This window comes from Mauremys mutica, unplaced genomic scaffold, assembly GCF_020497125.1.
Source record: "Mauremys mutica isolate MM-2020 ecotype Southern unplaced genomic scaffold, ASM2049712v1 Super-Scaffold_100418, whole genome shotgun sequence".
Classification (NCBI taxonomy): Eukaryota; Metazoa; Chordata; order Testudines; family Geoemydidae; genus Mauremys; species Mauremys mutica.
Genome location: NW_025423337.1, coordinates 527,728 through 535,282, shown reverse-complemented (window position 1 = coordinate 535,282; position 7,555 = coordinate 527,728).

Sequence of the window (7,555 nt, the reverse complement as noted above, 5' to 3'; positions counted from 1 at the left end):
CCGGCGCGCCGAACAAAACCAATTAACTCTCGCCATCTGAAAGCTGATTAGCCGGGATATCTGGGTAAATGGATAATAACAGGCTAATAAGCCCCCCCACACCCATTTTGATGCCGCTGCGCATTTTTGACACAATATTGTCAATGTAATTGCAGCATCTGTGAATAATCTTCCTGGAGTGAATTAAGCCGCTCGGTGCAAGCGGCCACATGGCTCGGAAACAGGCTGCGATTGGACTGCGAGGCAGCGTTTGAGCTAGACAGATCTTTTCACCTGGTTACCTACCTCGCCTTCGCCCCCCATTCCCCCCCCTTTCTTCCCCCGCTGAAGCATCAGTGGAGCGGAGGGCTATTGTTACACGGAGGTCGATTCGGCTGGGACACAAATGGAATGGAAAGCGGTAGCAGAGGAGAAAGGAAGTGTGTAATAACAGAGAGCGAGAGATCAAAGAAACTGATAAGCAGGCAGGAGCGAGGGAGAAAGCGTAAGCAGAACATGGTGAGAGAGTGAGCAGAAAAGAGAGGGAAATGAGCAACAGGAACCCCCTCATAACCATAGGCTGGGTGTTTAATTTTCCATGCGTCTAACTATTGAGCTGTGTTATCTGACCCACGTTATTACAGAACTCGACTGTAGCAACGTTGAATATTTCAGAGGGCACATCTAGAATGCTGGGGGAAGGTGAGAACTGAACCCCTTTTTGACGTCTATCCCTGGCTCTGCCACAGGCTTCCTGAGGGACCTTGGGCAAGTCCCTTCACCGCTGGGCCTGAGCTCCTCATCTGTAAAATGCGGATAATAATGATCCACGCCTTAGACCCTTTTGGCTATTTCAGGGGTGGCCAACCTGAGCCTGAACGGAGCCAGAATTTACCAATGTACATTGCCAAAGAGCTACAGTAATACATCAGCAGCTCCCCATCAGACCCCCACCTCCGGCCCACTCCCAGCGCCTCCACCTCCCTCCCTGATCAGCTGTTTGGTGGCATGCAGGAGGCTCTGGGGAGGGGATTGGGAGGAGCAAGGGCACTTCAGGCTGAGGGGAGGGAAGGGGTGGAGTGGGGGCAGGGCCAGTGGCAGAGCAGCGAGCACCCCCCGGCACATTGGAAAGTTGGCACCTGTAGCTCCAGCCCCGGAGTCGGTGCCTGTACAAGGAGCCGCATAGTAACTTCTGAAGAGCCGCATGTGACTCCAGAGCCACAGGTTGGCCACCCTTGGGCCATTTGAACAGCAAACAGGGCAGGGACCGTCTCTCTCAGGCTGTGTCTACGACAGACCTGACAGCGGCTCTGCTGTACCACTGCAGCTGTAAGGTCTCTCGTGTATCGGTTCTTTGCCGGCAGGAGAGAGCTCTCCCGCCAGCATCATTCAGCCAGCCCCAACAAGCAAAGTTAGCTACGGTGGCAAGAAAGCCTTGCCATACACACCAGCACTTTTGTCGGTGAAATTTATGTCGGGCAGGGGGGTGTTTTTTCACACCCCACACCGACACAAGTTTTACCCACAACCGTGGTAGTGCAGACAAAGCCTCAGTGTGTGTACATGCAGCATCTCACAAAACGAGGCCCTGATCTCAACTGGGATCAATGCAAACCAACAATAACCGTTTCCTCAGACATTACTAGAGGCTATTTAGGCAGTGCTCAGACCAGGCTTGCTGGGGATATTTTGGGGCTCCTCCCTGAAGTTTACTAACAAGGCTTCTTCAGTTTTTAAGCCCTAATGTCCCCCGTTTATTAGTGACTACTCTTCCCCTGTGGCTGTTTGATTCAGCTCCCTCTCTTGTCTCCTCGATGCTCTTGCTTCTGCATTAACAATGCAGCGCAGAAGCAGCAAAGGAGAAGAAAGCTTGTCCAAAGTGATCGCGCGGCGGTGATGGGCTGTCCCAGGACACAGTCTCTGGGTTAATCTGTATGTCGAAGGCTCTTCAGGCCCTGCCCAGAAAGCCCGTCTTTGAGCTGCCGGCACGTCTCTCCCTGCCCAGCACTCATTACCGCAAATGGAGTCACAGACAATGAGCATCCAGAATGCGCCTAGCTCCTTCAGAGGGTCTGACACCAAGCTCCGGGACCAGATTAAACTTCCCCTGATTGCGGCATGCAATGCAGAATCCTCATTTCCGAAAGGTTAAGGATGTGGAAGAGCAGTCGCATCAGCATGGCTGCCAGACTGGCTGCTGTCAGAACCAACCCCGGGCACACCCCAGCTCGGAGCTGGAGGGACCGGTCCCTGCTTGGGGAGGGAAAGGATATGCACTCCCCACTCTCATGCAGTCCTGGACATCGGCCAGCGAGCTGTCCCCTGATGGGAACAAAGGAGACTTTAGTCCTATACTGTCCCCTCAAGGGACTAGATTATCTCAGCCCCGAGCAGTCCCCACTGTGACACCAGATTTCCAGAAAAACCCTGCAGCACCCAGTGCTCTCACCTCTTTAGAAGCTCTGCCTCAGGGATTCACCCCTTGTACAAGGCACCTCCCTTCTCGCTTTCTCCTTCCCCGCACCCCAGTGACGATGGGACCCAGGGATTCCAGTCCTTGGCCTCTCTGACAGTGCAGCATGTGACATTGGGTTCAGCTTCAGGGACCGGGAGTGCAGGGCAGAGGTGCTGCAGAAGCCCATGTTCTGGTCACTGCACAAAGAGGATCTCGTTCAAACACCTTGGGCCCAGAGCAGTTCGTGAACAACACAGTGTGTTGCTGGAAGAGAGATGGGCCCCTTCCACGACAGGACGGAAACCCAAGCACATTTTCTAACTGACCCAAAGGGCAAAGGGGGTGAATAGATTTAGGCATCGCGGGAGAGGAGACCACCATTCGACAGGCCTTGGAGTATTCAGCAGCCTGCCCACCCCCTCCTCAAGCCCTCTGAATAAAATGACAAATTTAAACATCTCCCACCAACCCATGCTAGTTCCATTACTCCTGGCACTAAGCGAAGGCTCTGAAGCCCATGTCCTCGGTGAGCAGAAACAGCTGAACCCAGAAATATGAAGGACAAAGAAAAAAGATAAAAACCTTCTCCCTGCTCTCCTGCATCCTCCCGTCCCAGAGCCACAGGGAGTGTTCGAGCTGCCATCCCTCTGTCCAGCCTCGCACCTATCCGAGTTCTGGCTCTTGGCTCTGACTTTCCAACAGTGGGGGTGAGTGATTTCTCCCCACGCCCTCTGTCGCTGATCCTAGGCATCGGTTTCTCTTTGAAGGTTGAGTCACAAGGCCGCCTCTTTAAGCCATGCTCCTCCCCCTGTTCTCAGTGGGGAGACAGAGTCAATTAAGCCTCGTCCCTTGTCCTCCTGGGGAACCTCCCAGCTTAGAGCACGGTTGGCAGCCAGCAAGGTGGGCTACTGCAGCACTAGCGGTGAGATCAAGGCAGGTCCCCACCATGCTAGATATCCCTCGTCACCTAAAGGCAGCTGCGCACGCAGGGGATGTCTACACAGCAACTAGCCACGCGCTGCTCCCCCGTTCCGGCCAAGGCGGGCTTGTGGGGCTGTTTCATTGCAGTGTAGTCATCTGGGCTCAGGCTGGAGCCCGGGCTCTAGGACCCTGCAAGGGGGAAGGGTCCCAGAGCTCAGGTCCTAGCCCAGAAGTTCATACAGCCTGGGTCAGCTGGGATGGGCCAGCCAGGGTTTTTCTTTGCTGCATCATCAGAGCCTCAGAGCTCCCTTCTCAATGTGCCACCAGGGAGCTTGGACGGCTGGCAGACCTGAGACAAATTCCCTCTGGCAAACAGAGAGGGGGAAATTAGGATGCGCTGCAAGGAGAAATGTTAGTTACACGTTACGCACTGGGGAGCAAAGCCCTTCTGATGAACAATGCCCGAGACAAACAAATCCTTGCCATGGGTCATGACAGGGACAGAGCCACCTTAATCCTTAATTTCGTATTGTGGAGAGGGAAGGAGAGGAGAAAATTGAATTTGCCTGCATGGACAACACAGATGTATCCAAATGCACAGGGAGGAGGATGTGCAGCTGGGATAGGAGGATGAGTTCTTTACAGAAGGATGAGTTCTTTGCATGCTGGCTGGAAGACACTAGACTGAATTCCTATACAAACGTCTAAATTATAATAAGCTGGGCCCACACGCTGCTTCTGCATTCGGAGGAGCCTTGGCTCCCTGCTGGAGGAAGGGCTCTGCCTGAGGGGGGAGAGCGTGAGAGATGGATATAAATCCATATGGTCCCAGCGAAGTTTGTTGCTGCAGCTGTGGGAGGGAGGAAGGAGGAGTGCCTCGGCTGTGCAAAATGCTCTGCTTTAAGAGGCAGCGTGGACTAGTGGATCAATCACAGGGAGACAGGCACTCAGAGAGGTCTAAATTTGGCCTCCAATGCTGGCTCACTGGGTAGCCTGGTGCTTGATGTTTTCCACTAGCTTCTCTGTGCCTCAGTTTCTTCCCATCGGGGGTGGGCAGACACCTGTGTCTGAGGGTGTTGAGAGGATCACTACTGAGCTGTGAAGGTGTAACATGCTGCATAAGAGGATCACCTTCGGTCTATAGGGAGGCCCTGCTGTCTGAACGCCTCACAATCTAACGTATTTATCCCCACAGCACCCCTGTGAGGCAGGGCGGTGCCCCCGTCCCTGCTGTATACATGGAGCACTGCAGTACAGAGACACTGGGTGACTCGTCCCAGGTCAAGTCAGAGGTGAAGCAGGGAATGGGGACCTGGGCTCCCAAGTCCTGGGCGCATGCCATAACCACTGCACCGCCCTTCTCATTATCATCAGCAAGGAGCACGAGGCTGCCACCCTCATGCAGGGCAGAGGACGGAGAGAAAAAGCAGGAATGATCCAAGAGTGGTGTGGAGGCAGCAGACGTCTGAAACCCAGAGTGGCTGGAGTCTGATGAGACCCCAGCTGTCTCCCTGGGATGGTTTGCTATGTTCGCTGGGAGCCTGTCTGCTATCGCAAGGACTGTGTGTGCCTCATCGTGAGAATAGGCCCAACTGGATCAGCCGTTGTATTGCGACTCAAGAGACCTGGCTTCTACCCCCGCCTCTGCCACTGATCTGCTGGATGACCTTGGACAAGTCGCTTCCCCTCTCTCTGGGGCCTTGTCTCGGCTAGTTAGACTGTCAACCGAGTAGGGCAGGGTAGATGCTACTTACGCCGACGGGAAGCATGTTCCCATCAGCGTATGGAATCCACCTCCCCAAGAGGCAATAGGTAGGTCGGCGGAAGAATTCTTCTGGCAGCCTGGCGCTGGCCATACGAGGACTTAGATCGGCTTAGCAACACCACTCAGGGGAGTGGATTTCTCACACCCCTGAGCACCACAGTTTTGCCAACCTGATTTTCCAGGCTTCAAAGTGAAAGGTTTTGCCGCAAGAAGTTCTAGATCTGAGACAACCCGACCCATGCTGCTGGTGGCCTCCGGTCAGGCATGGGACAGGCTCCAGTGTACGAAGAGGAGGGATCTAATCCAAGGAAGAACAAGGAGACGCCTAAGCTCTCTGGTTGGAGTCGTGTTTCATGCCATACACCCCTGCCCGGAGCAGCAGTCCCCCGCCTACTGCTGACTCCCTCTGTCCTGCCTGCACTATGCTCTGTTGATTTTACTAATGATTTTGGTCTAATTTAGGGACGGAGCCAGCACTACAGAGGTCAAAGGAGCTCTGTCGATGACTAAATGTGGGGGATCAGATTGCGAGCAGGTCTAAGGTCTAGTGCTGTCTGTGCAAGCAGCATGCACCCCAGTGACCCGTAGCAAGTCCCACCCTCTAACACACACCAGAGGCACAATCTCCACTTGTGTTACCGCCCCACATCCACCTGATACCTTGGAGGCTGCTTGCTTCCCTGTTTCAGTGTGAGGAGAGTGGGACGGTGACACCAGATGTCCCTGCTGAGGGGATGTCTACACAGCAGCTGGAGGTGCCATGCCCAGCTCGGCAGACATGTAACACGGTCGCTCTGCCTGAGCGAGCGCCTAAACAGAACAGAGGCCCGGGGGTGGCTCTGGCTTGCCACCTGTACCCAAGTTGTCAGGCGGGATCGTACCCACGGGGCTAGCTCCTGCTACCGCTGCCACACCCCAAAGTAGCACCTGGGCAGCTACCCGAGCTGGGACTCGCCCTCCAGCTGCTGTGTCGATGGACCCCAAAGCGCTGGCATCGGAGACGGGCGGGGGGAGGGCAGAGCTCCATTGCTCCCCCCACACACACACGATCACTCTCGTTAAACAGGGGTGCAAAGCACATCCCCCTTTTTAGAACCTGGCTGGGAGGGAGCGTGCTGTGGCCTGGGCAGCATGCAGCTGGTCCCATTCTGCATCATGCTGCCGGCTTCCAACCCCCCAGTGGCAGGTTTTCTCAGTGCCAGGGACTGGCCAGCGGGGCGGACCAGGCACCCGGGGCCCTCAGGCTGCCAGCAGCCAGGGTAAGGGACAAGGAGGGGGGGAGCAGGTGCTCCCTCCAGGTTTCCAGGAGGGCCAGGCTGGTGGGGACAGCTTGTGCATCCCCCCTTTTGTCCCCCCCCCCCCCACACACACGTTTGCAGTCTTTTCAGCGCCCATGCCCTGAAGGGTTTAGACTCTGCCAGCTTAGGCTTCCTGTATAATGCACCCTCCCCCCAGACAACACCCCTTCTCCTCCCCGCCCTTTGCTCCTTTGAGTCACAAACTCCCTGCGGTCTCTCTGACCAGGTGCAAAATGAGTTTATTGTTTTAACATTCCCGGCATCACCTTCGGGCTCCCTCACCAATGGACTCTCCAGATAAAATCAATGAGACAGCCAGGCAATTGCTGAAGGCAATTTAATGTAATAGTCCAGATAGCATGACGAAAGGAAAAGCCTGTCCAGAGAGTACGGCGGGAGTAAAATTACACACTCAGAGGACTGCCTCCCCCACTGGCCCTGGAATGCCCATCATGGAGCGTGGCCTGCCTGCTAAGGACCCTGTCTCTGATTTAAAGGACCTTGTCTCAGATTCAAATGCAAGGCTGAAGGGCTGAGGGCCTGACCGGGACAAGCACCTTGCAAGGCTGCTGGCTGGCACAGAGAGCTCTACCAGGACACCTTAGTTCTAACCTGCAGTTCCTCCTGCCAATCCAGTGATGGTCTCGGTGGAACAGTCATGCCATGTGGTATGGCAGAAGCCAGGTGGGCACTAGGAAATTTGCTCTTTAGCATTAACTTTGCTTTCTTTGTACTGTCCGTTTTCATTTTCACATCCCCTTTGCACGTATCACGCTGTCTTTGGTGGCACGCTTTACTAGAGCTGGGCAAAATTTGGGGGGTGAATAGTAAATTCACCGGAAAATGCTGCGAAGCTATTTGCAAATTCGGGAAATTCGGGAAAAGCTTCAGCTAAATAAAACTTTGGTTTTTTGAAATGTCAAAAAATTTCAACTGAACGTTTCCCTTTGGAAAAATCAACATTCAAAATGTTCCCTTTGACCCAAACCTTTTCCTCCTTCATTTCAGCAAGGAAAGCCACAAAACCAGTTTCAGTTCAAAACCTTTTTTTTTGATTCACTAACTGAACTGAAAAAGGAGATTAGTCACTCAGCTCTATTCTAACTCCTACAATTTACACCACATGATTCTTGCAAT